The 15113-nt window shown below is 35.8% G+C and overlaps 1 long non-coding RNA gene across 1 annotated transcript; it reads left to right on the forward strand.

Moving 5' to 3' along the window:
* Positions 1 to 13287: 13287 nt before the first annotated feature.
* LOC147494539 (uncharacterized) lies at positions 13288 to 14907 on the forward strand. The gene is made up of 4 exons (XR_015198995.1): positions 13288 to 13538; positions 13664 to 13727; positions 13820 to 13923; positions 14524 to 14907. It is a non-coding gene; the product is annotated as an uncharacterized LOC147494539 (long non-coding RNA).
* The last annotated feature ends 206 nt before the right edge of the window (positions 14908 to 15113 follow it).

The following is a 15113-nucleotide window of genomic DNA, read 5'->3' on the forward strand; positions in this document are numbered from 1 at the left end:
TTGGCCACCAAGCGGACAACTCGCCTGCTTCGCTTGATCCATGTTGAATCTTTTCAACACCTTCTCAATATAGCTTTCTTGAGAAAGCCACAACTTTACACTCTTTCTGTCACGAGTGATCTGCATGCCCTGTATCTGTTTTTCTTAATGCAAATTCTTCATCTCAAAGGACTTACTCAAGTCTTTTTTTAGCTTGGATATCTTGTTGATGTTTTGGTCAACTATCAACATATCATCTACATACAACAAGAACACTATGAAATCTCCATCTAGAAAGTTATGAACAAACTCACAGTAATTGGAAGTAGACTTATTGTAGCCGTGCTTCACTATAAAAAACTCAAACTTCATGTACCACTATCTTGGTGCCTGCTTCAACTCACACAAACTTTTTCTCCAGTTTGCATACTAAAAACTCCTTGCCTTTGACCTCAAAACCCTATGGTTGGTCCATGTAGACATCTTTCTCAAGATCACCATGAAGAAAAACTGTCTTGACATCTAGTTTCTCAATCTCTAGGTTCATACTTGTGGCCAAACCCAATATCACCCTGATATAAATCATCTTAACCACCAGAGAGAAAATTTTACCAAAGTTAATACATTTCTTTTAACCGAATCCCTTCACAACAAGGCGAGCTTTGTGCCTTAGATGTGGATTACTCTCTTCATGCTTGACTTTGAACACCCACTTAATTGTATTTCAAGTTAGCAAACTTCTTAATGAGTAACATTTTGTTTCCGGCAGACTTTCTTTCATAGAGGTCTTCGAGTTTTTTCCACAAGCTAAAAATAGTAGTCTCTTGGGATACATGGTTGAATACACTATCGTCAATCCACTGTCGAATATACCCAATAACTTTTCTATCAAGCTTGCTCCACTTGGTCACGGATACGGCATCCAGTTTTAATCCTCCATTTTCAATGGGTTATGCCAAGTCCTTGCAATAAAGTAAGTCTTCCATCTTGACTTTCTAAATAGTGTAGTTACTTCTATTTAGACTAGTCATGCGAGTGTTTATATAATGATCAATCTCAACAAACTATTTCAACTCAAACCTCCTCTTAGGAATTTAATCAATCATCTTTCAAGCAAAACTTGGAACAACAACCTTTGTGCTTTATTTAACCACGGCTCTAATACCACTTGTTAGGAAAAACGATACCAATTGATCCTAGCTAAGATAGCTTGTATATGAACACTTAAAACTCCAATCAAAACCTAAGCTTTCATTACAACCAACAACCACACACCTAAGCTATGTAATTAACTATCACCAACAAGGAATACCAATGTAGAATAAAAAACATAACACAATGAAACACAAGATATAACGTGATTCAGCCAATGATGCCTATTTCCACAAGAGCAAATCCTTTATAAAAGTGGGAAGAAAGATTACAATCACTCCTCCCAAGTCTCTCCACCACTTACTAGATCTCTCTTCTATAATGAATCATCTTGGTTTATCTGTGAAAAAACCGGAACTTTGCACGTGCAAAGCCATCGGGGAATGTGCCCCTATCACAAGGCATTTTCGAGGGCGTCCGCCCCTTGTGAACAATCAGCTTCCAGTACTGATGTCTTCGCATCCTGAAGAAATTTTGCTATGCAAGGCTAGGGGCGGCGCCTCTTCAACAAGATATATTAAGGGGCGTCCACCTTTTCACTTCTCAACAATCAGTACTCACATGGTGAGGGACCGCCCAACACTTTTTTCAATTCTGAGTATTTTTAGGACAAACACCTCAATGGAGTTAGCTAGTGATTGCGTAAATGACCTAATAATGATGCTAAGGTCATTATACCAAAAATCAACCCATTCAAAAATTCTACCTATACTGATATTGCAATTTCTAGAATTTTTTGTTATAGAGTTTTGCCACAATAAAAGCCTTTAGCTTCTTTGGAGAGCTTAGGATTTAGTAACTTCTAAATGAACTAATTTTTTTGGCATCATTTAGAAGTTAGTTATGCTACCCTATGAAAATAAATGCTTCCTACTCTATGAATAATGATTTATGCTAGGAATAAGAAAGTTAGTTATTCATGCTTTAATCAAAATTTCTACTCTCAATTATCATGAAATAACGAGAGTAAAGATTCGTTCCACTCCTAGTTGCTTAAACATAACAATTTCTTTAACTTAAATAATTCTATAATATCAATGAGAGCAATGGTTTAATTATACTAATATGGTGAAATTAACTAATTAATATATTCTAAATTATACTATGGCAATTTAATGAGAAGATGTGAATGAGAAGAAGAGATTAGGGGGATTTGAAATCCACCTTGATTAAATCTTAATATGCTAGTATAGATTTGTAGCAACCCTAATCTTTATGTTTTCACATAAAGGTTAGGTCTTTTTATCTCTAATTATTCATGGCTTCTATCTACCAACTAGGGGTGGGAATTTGGCCCTAACGACCGTAACCCGGCCCTGACCGACCCGACCCTAAGCCCTATAAATCCCTCACAACTAAAGTCTTCACAGATTTTAGGGCAGGGCCGGGCCGGCCCTAATGCTTTAGGGCAGAGCTGGGGCTAAGGTTTTGAAACATAGGCCCGACCCTAATTCAGCCCTTATTAGCCCGACTCTAACCAAGCCCTAGTTATAGTTTCACACTTTTACTATAAATACACATACTATAATTGTCCAAATCTTTGTTAATTATTTTCGATTAAAATAACATTGTCTTTTGTAATTTATCACTTACACCCAAAGGTACTTCTAATAACTTGTCGTATATAACAAAAACTTATCAACCTAGCAACCATGAAGAACAATGAGCACTAGCCTAAACTGATGTAGTAAAAAGAAGAAAATAAATAGGTGTGGCCCTAAAGCCTTTAAAGAGGGCTTAGGGTAGGGTCAGGGCTTGAGATTTAGATTTGTGACCCGGCCTGACCCGACTTTATGCTGACTTTAGGGCCGGGCTGACCCAGCCTTAATATCTGAAGGGCTTTAAATGGTTAGGGCCGGGCTCGCTTGACCTGGCCCATTGCCCACCCCTACTACCAACTAATAATTAGCATGTGAGGCAATTGAAACACATTCTTATGGTGAATTAACTACCTTCTAAAGGGGAATATCTTACTACAATTTATTCTATACTAACACATCAAGTCTTCATCAAAGCTTCAATCAAACCCCTCTAATGGAGGTTTAGCTGTGATTATCATAAACATAATAATAAGTAGAATAAGACATAATAAAGAACTACTTGATTAATAATAACTTGACTTGAATTAATGGTGACTAGGCTAATAAAACAATAACTAGGGTTTAAAACTAAAGAAAAAAACTAATTTATTATCTAATAGGTTATATCTAGAGTTGTGCCTTAGTCCTCTTTATATAGGAGATGGCTAGGGTTACAATTTCATGCATGGGCTTTGGAGCTATGTTTTGGGCCATTAAATCAAGCTCAAAACCTAATTGCTTAAGTCTAAAAAGGGTTTCTCTATTAGAAATTACTACAATAGTTTTTTTGTTCACTTTTACTCTTTTGATTGGATCAAGGCATGGACCATTAGAAATATCTTTCCAAGCCGGTCGTTTTGACATATAGTAGACCTAATTTTGAGGTCTGAGTCCAAAGATACGGCCTGCGGAAGTTCTGTTGACTTTTCTGCTTTATTTCTACCCGCGTTGACTTTGACTTTTCAGCTTTGATTGGGCTTTAAAAAGGATTTTTCTCCTTGAAACTTGGACTTTAAACATAGAACTTCTTAGCAACCAATATTTGCTCATTTTTCTTGCAAAAGTAACATATTTTTTCACATATTTGACTCCAATACCTTAAATACACAAAAGCACGTAAACATTACTAGCTCTTATTTATTATAAACATAAATGGTCTAAATGTAATATTATTAAGGGGTTAAAACTACAGTTTTAAGCTCTTATCATACCATCCTACCTAGATAAAAAACAAAAAAAAGTGACTAGTTGCTTGTAAAAAATTTAGAAGATTTAAAGCTAATTTAACTTCAACTCATCTTGACTCAGTCCTCAACTACAAGTTCTATTAAGCACCACCACCACCTACCTCCGTCAAGCACCACCGTTCTCATCTTATTCAATTATTGGGGTTATTGATAAAACATAAAATTGGTAGTTTACCTACGAAATGAACAATGAAACTCAAAACGTAAGTAAACTAAAAACTTATTTGTTACGTGTCTATATTTATCAAAGTTTCTACTCTCAATTCTATCGAAATAGAGTGGAGTAACAAATTCGTTCCACTCCTAGTTCTCTAGCATGGAATGTTTTCTAATCTAATTAATCGGGTTTAAGTCTAATGAGAGCTTTACGAAAGGTGTTGTACTACAGATACAATATGAAATTGATTATGTTGAATTTAACTACGAATGCTATGGAAATATGATTGTTTTTGAATCTAGATAAAGGATTAGAGGGGAATTGAATCCACCTCGAATCCAACTTAATAACCTAGCATAGATTCTTGTATCTCGATTCTTACGTTCTTACGGCAAGAAATTCGAGTTCTAATCCCTAGTGTTCATGGTATTTCTACCCGAATACTAACTAGCATGTGAGGTCATCCACCCATTCTCATGGCGAATCACGACCTTCTAGAGTGGAATAGATTCTACAATGCTTCTACACTATACCACTAAGTTTTCATCAAGGTTTCATCAACCCCTCTAATGGAGGTTTTAGCCTTGAGTCATCAAACCATCATTTCCCATTGAATTATAACTACACATCATATTAAAATTTAACTTAAACTTTAACTAATTTAACTAACAATGTTTCAATCTACTTCAACTACTGAAATGATAATCAACAAGAATTAAAATTAGATCCATAAATTGAAATGACAAAAATCGAAATTGATAAAAATAACTATTTTATTTATCTAATCAATCAAGAACAATGATTCAAAGACTTAATCTAAAACAAGAATTGAAAATGGAACTTAAACTTAATTACTCTACTGAAAACTAGATCTAGAATTCTATATAGTTTTAGGTCTAATTAGCTACCATTAACAAAGAGTGAAGCTTTGGTTTTTATACTTTCAGATCCAAAAATCGTGCATGGGCTTGGAGCCATGTTTTGGGCCAGAGAATCAGGCCCAAAACCCAATTCTTTCAGTCCAAAAAGGCCTCTTCATCTGCAGTTGCCTTCAACAGACTTTTCGTCCACTTCTGCTCCTCTGATTGGATCAAGGCTTAGACCATTGGAAAGCTCTTTCCGAGCCGGTCGTTTTGACATAAGGTAGGCCCCATTCCGAGGTCTGAGTCCAAAGATACGGCCTTCGAAAGTTCTACTGACTTGTGTGTTGTTTCTGCCCGCGTCGACTTTTCAGCTTTTGACCGGGCTTTAGAAAGGCTTTGTCTTCTTGAATCTTGGCCTTTAATCACGGAACTCCTTAGTAACCGACCTTTGCTCCTTTATCTCGCTAAAGTGGCACCTTTATGCACATAATGGACTTTGAAACCTGAAATGCATAAAAACACGTACTCAGTGTTAACTCTTAATTATTTCTCACATAATTGGTCTAAAAGTATGACTGTTACAGGGTTAAAACTACAGTTTTGGGCTCTTATCAGTTATCTATTTATATTCCCTTTTCTTTAGATTTCTTTTCTCATATTTTCTTCATCCTCTTACACCCCACCAATGTCCACTAGCAATGCCCAACATCATGGTTGGGGTTCTCAGATTAGTAGTTTAATTGATTGAATGATTGTTGTAAAGTTAGTGATCGAGAGTGAGTAATTTTTCATTTATTTAAAAGAAAAAAAAAGCTTGGGAGTTTGGCTTGATCAGATTACGACTGCCAGAGAATGTGTAGTAGGGTTGGGGTGGTGGAGAATGGGTGGAGAGGGTTGAGGGTGGTTGTTAGGTTAGGGGGTTGTTTGAATTGAGGAAAGTAAACTAATTGTGAACAAGGATATAATGAATAAATAGAAATTTGAGATTCCCACAATACTCCGGCGCTCGGTCTCAAGGTTGCATTGTGAATGTTGCGCTGGAGTGAGTAAGATATTTTTGGTGGGTGGTAATGGGGTCCTGAATACACGCTCCGGTTCCTAAAAGGGCACTCTCCGACCCAGGAACCAGTTTGGGTTAAGAGAAAACCGTTTGGTCCACAAGAAAATTAAAAGGGGCAGGCTCCATGTACTCGGGTGATTGGTTATATTGGTTTTTTGTTATATTGGTCAAGGGTTAGCAAAAACCAGCTGGTTCACTAAAAAACCTTTCGCACTTTCCTCCACCAGAAAAAACCCACTCCACTTTCCTCCTCCCACGCCCCTCATCATATTCTCAAAGAAACAAAAAAACCCAACTTGTAATCGCGCCTTCATAATCTCTCTCTTTTCTTCTTCTCAATTTTCAGGTTCCTCTTCTCCATTAAAACCCTAACAGTATATAGTGTTTTTTTTTTGTGCACTGAGTACTAATGTGAAATGGGAAATTGAAATTTTGTAGTGTATCAAATTCAGTGACTGAAGGTTGTAATAATTATGTTGTTTTACTTGGGTCACGTGGTTGTTGACACATTGAAGTAAATTGTTTCCTTCAATTGTTCTGCCGATGATTTTGTTCAGTTTTAACTAATACCCAATTTAGTTATAGTCATAATATTTGTAAAGTTTGATTTTCAGTCAAATGTGTGAGGGGAAGTTATGAATGATTGGACAATTTTATATGAGAAGTCTGTCAAATTAAATTAAAAAGTTAGTTTTTCTCAAAAAAAATAATATGAGAAGTCTGTCAATTTGTTCACATTGCAGTGTGCGGAGTTGGATGAGATACATTAATACAGTATAATGCCATACAACTTTGTTTTGTCAAATGCTCACAACAGGCAATACTAGTATAATTTAGCGAAAAGAAAAAGAATATTAATGATATGCAATGGGTGTTCTATTTTTTTTTTTTAATAATTGAGTTCAAGTTTTTCAGTGCAATGAGTTTTTTCGTGGGAAAATGACATCTCTTTAGAATACTTACCTAGCAATATTCATCGCTACTAGCTATGGGGTGAGGTTTTGTTGTTTCATATTGTATTTGCGTAATCTCGTTTTTGCATTGTTTTAACTATTTTTGTTGTATTAGTCTATTCTAATTGCTAAGGAGATTTATAGGATGTTGGAACGTTGGAAAATTAAAATTCTTGGAAATATAGAAGTGTCATTATCACATTTATGATTGAGTTGATTGTTTTGTAGCAATGGCAAGGAAAAAGATAACCAGAAGATGGGATAATGATCAAAGGAAATTAAAATTGGTTAGTAATGAAGAACCTTTAAAAAATAAAAGAAAGCCCCCACGAATCGCTTCAAACTTAAGGAAGAACAAGAAAGTGGCAATGGATTCTCGAAAAACCCATTGTGTCGAGGTCGAAGCGGAAAATAGTGAAATTCATATGGATGTCAATGAGACTGAGAATGTAGATGGTGGTTATAGTTCCCATCTTGTGGCTATGGATGGTAATGGTGACAATAATGATGGTGAGGGTATGGAAGAAGATGTCGACAATGATGGCGAAAATGAAAGTGATGGTGATCAGTCTAAGGAAATGGAGGAGGTCAGAGCGAATAAAAAAGAAAAGGTAAAACTCAAACTAAAGACTTGGAGGCTAACGAAGGCAAGTTTTGTGGTGGTCCTACGGACTCCTCCATTTTGTATGGTTATAAGTGTCACGTGGCTCGCGATGTATGGATTGGAAAGGTAATTTAAATGCATTGATAATTAAGTTTATTGGTCTTTATAAACCACTAACTAATAGTTGTAATTCATGTTGTTCGTCGTTTCCTTTTCATGAGTTCGTAATTCACATTGTTTTTATTTAAGGAGCGTGGTGTTATAAGGTGCATTCAACACTTGGCCAAATTGGATCAGTGGAAATTGGAAAATGAATGTAAATGTTTCCACAAGAAGTTGAGAGAAACCGGGTTACATGGTTTGGTGTCTGTGTATATAGGCACGTGAATCTGGTGTTGGCTTGTGCCTTTTTTGAAAGATGGCATTCGGAGACCAACTCTTTTCATCTTCCATTTGGGGAGATGACCATCACCCTGGATGATGTCAAACAAAATTTTAACCTTCTTATCAATGGAAAACCAATGTCTGGTGAGTTGAAAATATCAAATGCTGAGGCGAAAACCCTGCTCCTTGAGGTTCTTGGGTTAGAAAAAAAATTGAATGATAAAGTGATGCCAGGAACCACCACACAAATAAAACTAGAAGTGCTTAAGAAACATTTGGCAGAGAAGGTGAAAGACCCAAAAGAAGAAGGTGATGGAAAAGAAGACAATGAGAAAGGAAAGGGAAAAGGGAAGAAGAAGAAGAAAAAAACAGATGAAGGATCAAGTGAGGAAGAGATTGAACGTGCCGTTAGAGGATACCTTTTGTTCTTCTTTGGTTGTACTATGTTCTGTGACCAGTCCGGAGTTTTCGTTCTAGTTGTGTATCTTAAAGCACTTATGAAGTTCAAGGATCGAATATCAAAGATTTTGCTTAGGGGCAGCAATGTTGGCATATATATACAAGAACCTTGGGGTCGCGACAAAAGCTAACAAAAGACAGAGTACAGTGTTTATGACTTTCTGCACGTAATTAATAGTTATTTTATTTTTATTATTTTTATTTGTTTTTGCATTCACAAGTGTGTACTGAAACTATAATTTTTTTGCAATAACTATAGGCATGGATATATGAGCATTTCCCAATGTTTAGCCTTCCCCTGAACATGAATTATGTGAATACATTGTCGCATGTCATGCGATGGGCAAATGGCATGTCAACCTATCTCGATCCATTGGGGGCATTGAAGCATTTTAGGTTGATGATGGATAAGATGACACGTCATGATGTAAGCATAGTTTGTTAGTTTATTTAAATACACATAGTTTTTGAAATCTTGTTTGTTAATTTTAATTTTGAACTTAATAGGTAATTTGGAATCCATACGGAAAAGTTCGAGGCGTCTGCCCGTTGGAGGATATTACATTTTACAGTGGGGGTATATGCTTTTTTAACATAAACGAGGTGTATTTTGGGGAAATGGTGTTGCGTCAGTTTGGAATCCAACAATGTATACCATCATCACCGTCTCCATCTCTGTCATCTTCAAGAAACAAAACTGGAAAAATTAATACGGGAATTGTGGACCACTACTGGGAGTGTAGGGATCATTATATTATACTAGGGCAGAATAGAGTACCTCTTTCTCAAACTCCATGAGATTATGTGGATACGTACTTGGAGTGGTATAACGCGATCAGTCATCCTTACCTTATGAACTTTAACCCTCGTGATACCCCTCCTTACATTACCCTATATAAACCACCTCCTTATGATTGGGTAAGTTCAAATGTAGTTGAACTAATTTTGATTTTATTTTTTGTTTGAGATTATTTTAAGGTTTGAAGTGACTTTGATTTATGTTTTGCAGAATGTTATTGTTAATGAAATTGGTTGTCTATTAGAAGTTGGTATGTCTTCTGGAGGAGGTGAAATTCGTCCGGAGAAGCGGGAGTACTTTCAGAGGGCTTTAGCACTGACGTAGTCAAAATATTGATGATGGTACATACTTACTTCAACTTACCCAATTTTGAAAATCGAAGTGGCAAGTTGATTTTACATTTAGCCTGTTCATAAAAAATATTTGTTGATTTCGTGTGGACATGGATGACACCTTATTCTTTGCCAGAGGTTATTGCTAATAATAATGGAAATGAAACTTGTCACAAATCTTTCACTCTCAAGGTAAATCACACTTTCTTAGGAATACTGCGGGTTTGACACATATAAATAGACTTTGCACATTATTTTTCTACTAGTTTGTTTGTTTGTTTGTTTGAATGTGTCCATGTATATGTTAATTGTGGTAGTTATTTTTTGGCAACTACAAATGAGAGTACGATATTTTTTAGCGACTGGTGAACGAGTTCCTCCTTTACCATTCTACTAAATTTCAATATTTTTCATCCTATTTGATACTCTTGAATTGGAGGCCTTATTTTGTTTCACACTTTCTGAGGATATGCTAATCCTTTTAAAGGATAGCAAGAAAGTACTAAAGTAAAGGCTTACTCCACCTCTAGCTAATGAACAAGCACTTATACCAATATTACAGCCACATCTTTGGAACGTGGATAAATGGTCAATAAGGTTAATGGATAAGCTAACATGTGAAATCTGTTACAAATGGGAGTCTAATTATGCGTCAAAGAACCTTAACATTTTTAGTTTGTTTGTTCCCTTTCGATACTTTTAAAGACCACATATATAGATATATGCAGGGTTGTCCCAACATATTTGGTGATCATGTTCAAATAATAAGTGATAAGATAAAGAGTAAGAAAGCAAAGATGTGCAGACTTGATGGTGTCAGACTTTTTCTATTTGAGTAGCCTTGAAAAAGAGACATTAGATCGTTTTAATGCATTGGATTCAGTTTTAAAAGAGACATTAGATCGTTTGAAAAAGATAAGGTTTCTGTATTAAATGCATTGAATCGGTTTAGAGCTGCCACCATTCCTGACAGTTTCTGTATCTGCTTCTTTGTTTTTGGGTCGAGCATGTCCAAGAACGCTCGAATTTGATCTAGGTTAGCTTCTATCCCACGTTGTGAGACCTGATACCCCAGAAATTTCCCAGAGAATGCTCCAAAAAGGCATTTCTCGGGGTTAAGTTTCATCTGAGTTCACCGCAGTCTGGAGAACGCTTGTGTGAGGTGATCTAAGTGATCTCAAACTTTCTTGCTTTTGACAACCATGTCGTCTATGTAGACTTTCATGGTGTCACCTAACATGTCTTTGAACATATCGGTGACAAGTCGTTGGTAGGTCGCTCCAGTGTTCTTAAGGCCGAATGGGAGGACGTTATAACAGTAAATTCCTTGCTCTGTTACAAATGAGATTTTCTCTTGGTCTTCTTCTGTCAGTGGGATTTGGTTGTAACCACTGTAGGCATCCATGAACGACATGAATTAGTGGCCATAGGTCTAGTCCACAAGTCGGTCAATTCTTGGTAAGGAAAACTATCCTTAGGAGTTTCTTGATTTAAGTTGGTAAAGTCTCTACGCAAGGTGAACTGTGTCATTCTTTTTGGGACCGCTACTATGTTAGCAACCCATTCGAGAATTGATTGACCTTCCTAATGAAGCCAACTTTTTTTGAGATTTTCGACCTCTTCATTTATTGCTTTTTTGAAATCTAAGGGATAACTTTCAAGGTCGTTGGCCGAACTAGTTTAGCATTTGGGTTAATATTTAACTTATGACATACAACATTAGGATCAATTCCGGGGACATCGATGTACCGACCAAGCAAAACATCTTTATTCAATGATAAAAGCTTACGGGTTGTGCCTTCACTAGTAGAAAAAAGGCTTTTTGTGATAGTTTTAAAATGTTATTTTGTGACTGTTCTGTTCAAAACGGTCACAAATTTTGTGACTGTTTTGAAATGTGTTTTGTGATGTGATTTATGTCACCATCTTATATGACCATTTAGTTTTCGGTCCCGTGCGCCACAACACTAAAAAATAAACACAGCCCAGTAGCCCACGTTCAAACACTTTTACCCTCACCCTAACCTTCTCTCTCTCCCTCCATTCCCTGTTAATTCTTATCTCTGCCACCGAGAACCCTAGAGGCTACCATTGTTCTAGATTGAATTTCACGAAGTGGGTTTACGCCATCATTGGGTCGTTGGCTTTTTCATACAAGTGAAGTTCTCCAACTTGGCTCTCAAGATGTAAGCAACAAAAACAAACAACCACTCAAATCTAATTTAATATTTATTAACCATTTCATCAATACTGAGATTCACTCTCCTTTCCATTATGTTTTCAGGTTAAAAGTGTCACTGGTAGCAAGATCTTGCATATTCTCAAGGCACACAGTATTGCTTTCATTAGTGTCTATTTATTTATTGTATCTGAGTTATAAGTGCTGATAATTAAAATTGGTTGCTTTATATTGCGGGGTTATAGGGCTTACACCTGAGATCCCTAAAGATCTGTACCATTTGATTAAGAAGGCGGTTGCTATTCGTAAGCATTTGGAGAGGAACAGGAAGGATAAAGACAGTAAGTTTAGGTTGATAGCAGGATTCATAGGCTTGTACGTTTCCTTGGATTTTTGTTAAGGCATTTGTGTTTAAATGTTTGACATTTTGGAGATTTTTTTGAAGAAATATAAGTGCTACTTACTTTTGGTGATTTTTTTTAAAAGAAGATGCCTATTTCTGGTTTCTGTCATTCCACTCCCATGCAAGGAAACATTTGATTAGTTAACGTAAGGAAACATTCCATGTAGATGTTCATTGTTCTGACTTTCACTGGAGAATTCAAGTCTAATGCTCAAGTTATACCAGATGATGAATGTGAGTTTTATGTTTATCTATTAATTTGAAGTTCATTATGTTTCCACCCGGCCATTTCTTTCAGTTGTTTGGCAAAATTATATATTCCATTTAACTCTGTTTTGCCTTTGCTCTAGCTTGCACCTATTTTGACTTTATCCATTTAACTCTATTTTGTTACTAAATTAAGTTGCAGTCCATTTTAAGTGATGAAATGATGAATGTCTGAAATTCGGTTACTAATTGCAGTAGGATAGGTGGCTCTGGTATCACTGGGAGAATACCCGGTTTCATTGGAGAGTGGGCCGGGACTCAAACTCGCGGAGTACCGAACGAATCGACTTTATCAATATCTGTTGTATCTCTTATTTTTGTTTTTAGAAATGTTGCAAAATTTACTAACAATTATGTGGCCCCTGGACCAATGCAGAGATATGCAAGGAACAAATATGGAGGGTCCTATTCCTTCTAACATTTCTCTCTTGAGAAACCTAAAAGAACTGTAAGGCCTTTTGCCACTATATGATTGTTTTCGTGATCTTTTTAACTCGATATCGACTGTAATTCGTAAAGGTGGTCTCGAAGTTATTTGATCAAACCATTTTGTTTTAGGAGGATATCCGACCTGAATGTATCGAGTATGAATTTTCCCGACCGCAAGAGTGACAAAAAACTAAAGAATTGTAAGTTTAGTTGTGGATATACTTCTTGTGTAGTACGCCTTACTATCGCTTACTCATAAAGGAGTAAGTTTCCCTTTTTGTGCGGGTTTTAAGAAGTCGCTCAATTACTTGCCCAATCCCTAGATACATTGGAGAAAAATGCCAAAAATTAAGACAATCGTAAGTTTCTCCGTGTTTTGCTAGTGTAGGTTTATGTTAGTTATTCTTTTTCCCCAAGGTTTTTTGTTGTGTGTATATCCTTTTTATTACTGCTAATGGATTTTGACTTTGTGGATTCATGTCATTCAAATGAGTGATCCATAGATGTTCATTGTGGATTCATGTCATGTCATTCAGAACAATGTGGTTTTTTTGTTGTGTGTCTATCTTTGTTGTAGTTTCTAAGTTGTGAATCTTGAGCTCAAAAATAATAATGCCTCAAAGACTTGGGATTGCACAATCAACTTCACAACTTTAGTATGTAATTAAGATAAGAAATGATTCAAGTGTGGGTAAGATTTCATTTTACAGTTTTTGTTACATTTGTTATTATGTTTCAATAAAAATACTAAGAATCTCGTATGTTATTTAGATGTTTTCATTGTTTCATGTTTCTTAAATTTTCACGCCTATGCAGGGAAAAAAATAAGGAAATGTTCAATCTCTTCTAAATGGCACTTAAAGCTTTAACGTCTCTTTATGTAAGTATTAACTTGCATTGGCATGTGTTTGTGGAATATTTCTGCCTAAGCGGCTCAATTAGTTCTTTCTTATTGCATTTGTGAGGTAATAGTTTTACATGTCATCTATCTTGGTGAGCAATTATTTGCGTGGATGTTTGGAAAGCTCAACTGCCCGTGACAGTCATGGCAAGCAATTTTTACTCATTTTGTTTAGGTATGACTATGATACTATTGTTTTCCTTTCTCCTATATAATTACAGAGCTTTTACTGTTAGTATGGGCTTGGTGTTTTGTTTCTTCGTCATGGCTTGGTCTTTTTTTCAAGAGGACCTTGTCACAAGGTAGTTTGATCCTAATTTCCTTGAGATAAACATTAGAAAAACGACTTCACAATTTTTACGTTGTAAATTATGCACTAGCACTTCTTAATCTTTCATGGTTGGTGATGAACATTAGAAAAACGTCTTTGTTTTCAACAAATAAGGAACATATAATTCTGCTTGATTTTCTTCCATTGGATAGTCTGACTGTTTGTTTTAAAAGCAAAGTTATTGGTTTGACTTTAAAAAGCTCAAGGAGTCTCTTTCATTGATGTGACCCACAGCATACTATAATCCAAACTGACTGTCTGTCTTAAGTTTTTATATTGGGTTCAACTAAAGATTCCCTACTGAAAATACACTTCAAATTTATTCATTCAGTTGTTCATATTTAGTCTTTTTTTATCAATGAGTAGACATTAATGGGCTTGTTACTCGAGGTTTCTTTTGTGATCAAAATACTTATTGGTGATTTGGTGTTTGATTGCAAGCAGGAATCAAATGCAAGGACTGATTTGGGAGCAGTTTTTGGTTTGCAATTCATCAACATAATGAACTATGTTTCAGGCACTTAGTGGCTGCCACAACGTTATCTAACAACACTGATTTCTGTGCAATTTTTGGGTTGCAATTCCGATTCATACTAACTTTGTTTCAGGCACCTTGTGGTCAGTCCACAAAGCCCATAAAATTCAACCAAAGATATCGTATAGCAGCAAGAAGACTTCCACCTCGGATAGATGTCAAAGCTCGTAGTTTGTTCAGTGTCTCTAAGAACGTCTTTCGAACTATGATGAAGACTAATCACGAGTGTTTGACGTGAATGTGATTTGGTCACAATTTTTCTTAATCTATTCATTTGTATATTATTAAGTACTTATTGATTACCCAAGTCTTATGTCTATTTTTGCTAATGGAATGTTCAATGGAATTAGCATTTATGAATGCTATTTGAATTTAATGGATTATATTTTAGGTGTATATTTGTTGGACAGGTCCAATTCAATGTGAAATGTCTGTTTTCAAATATATACAGGTTTTTTTTTTTTTTGAAAAAAATTATAACATTTTTCATGGTTTTGCC

This window comes from Coptis chinensis, chromosome 6, assembly GCF_015680905.1.
Source record: "Coptis chinensis isolate HL-2020 chromosome 6, ASM1568090v1, whole genome shotgun sequence".
NCBI classification, from domain to species: domain Eukaryota; kingdom Viridiplantae; phylum Streptophyta; class Magnoliopsida; order Ranunculales; family Ranunculaceae; genus Coptis; species Coptis chinensis.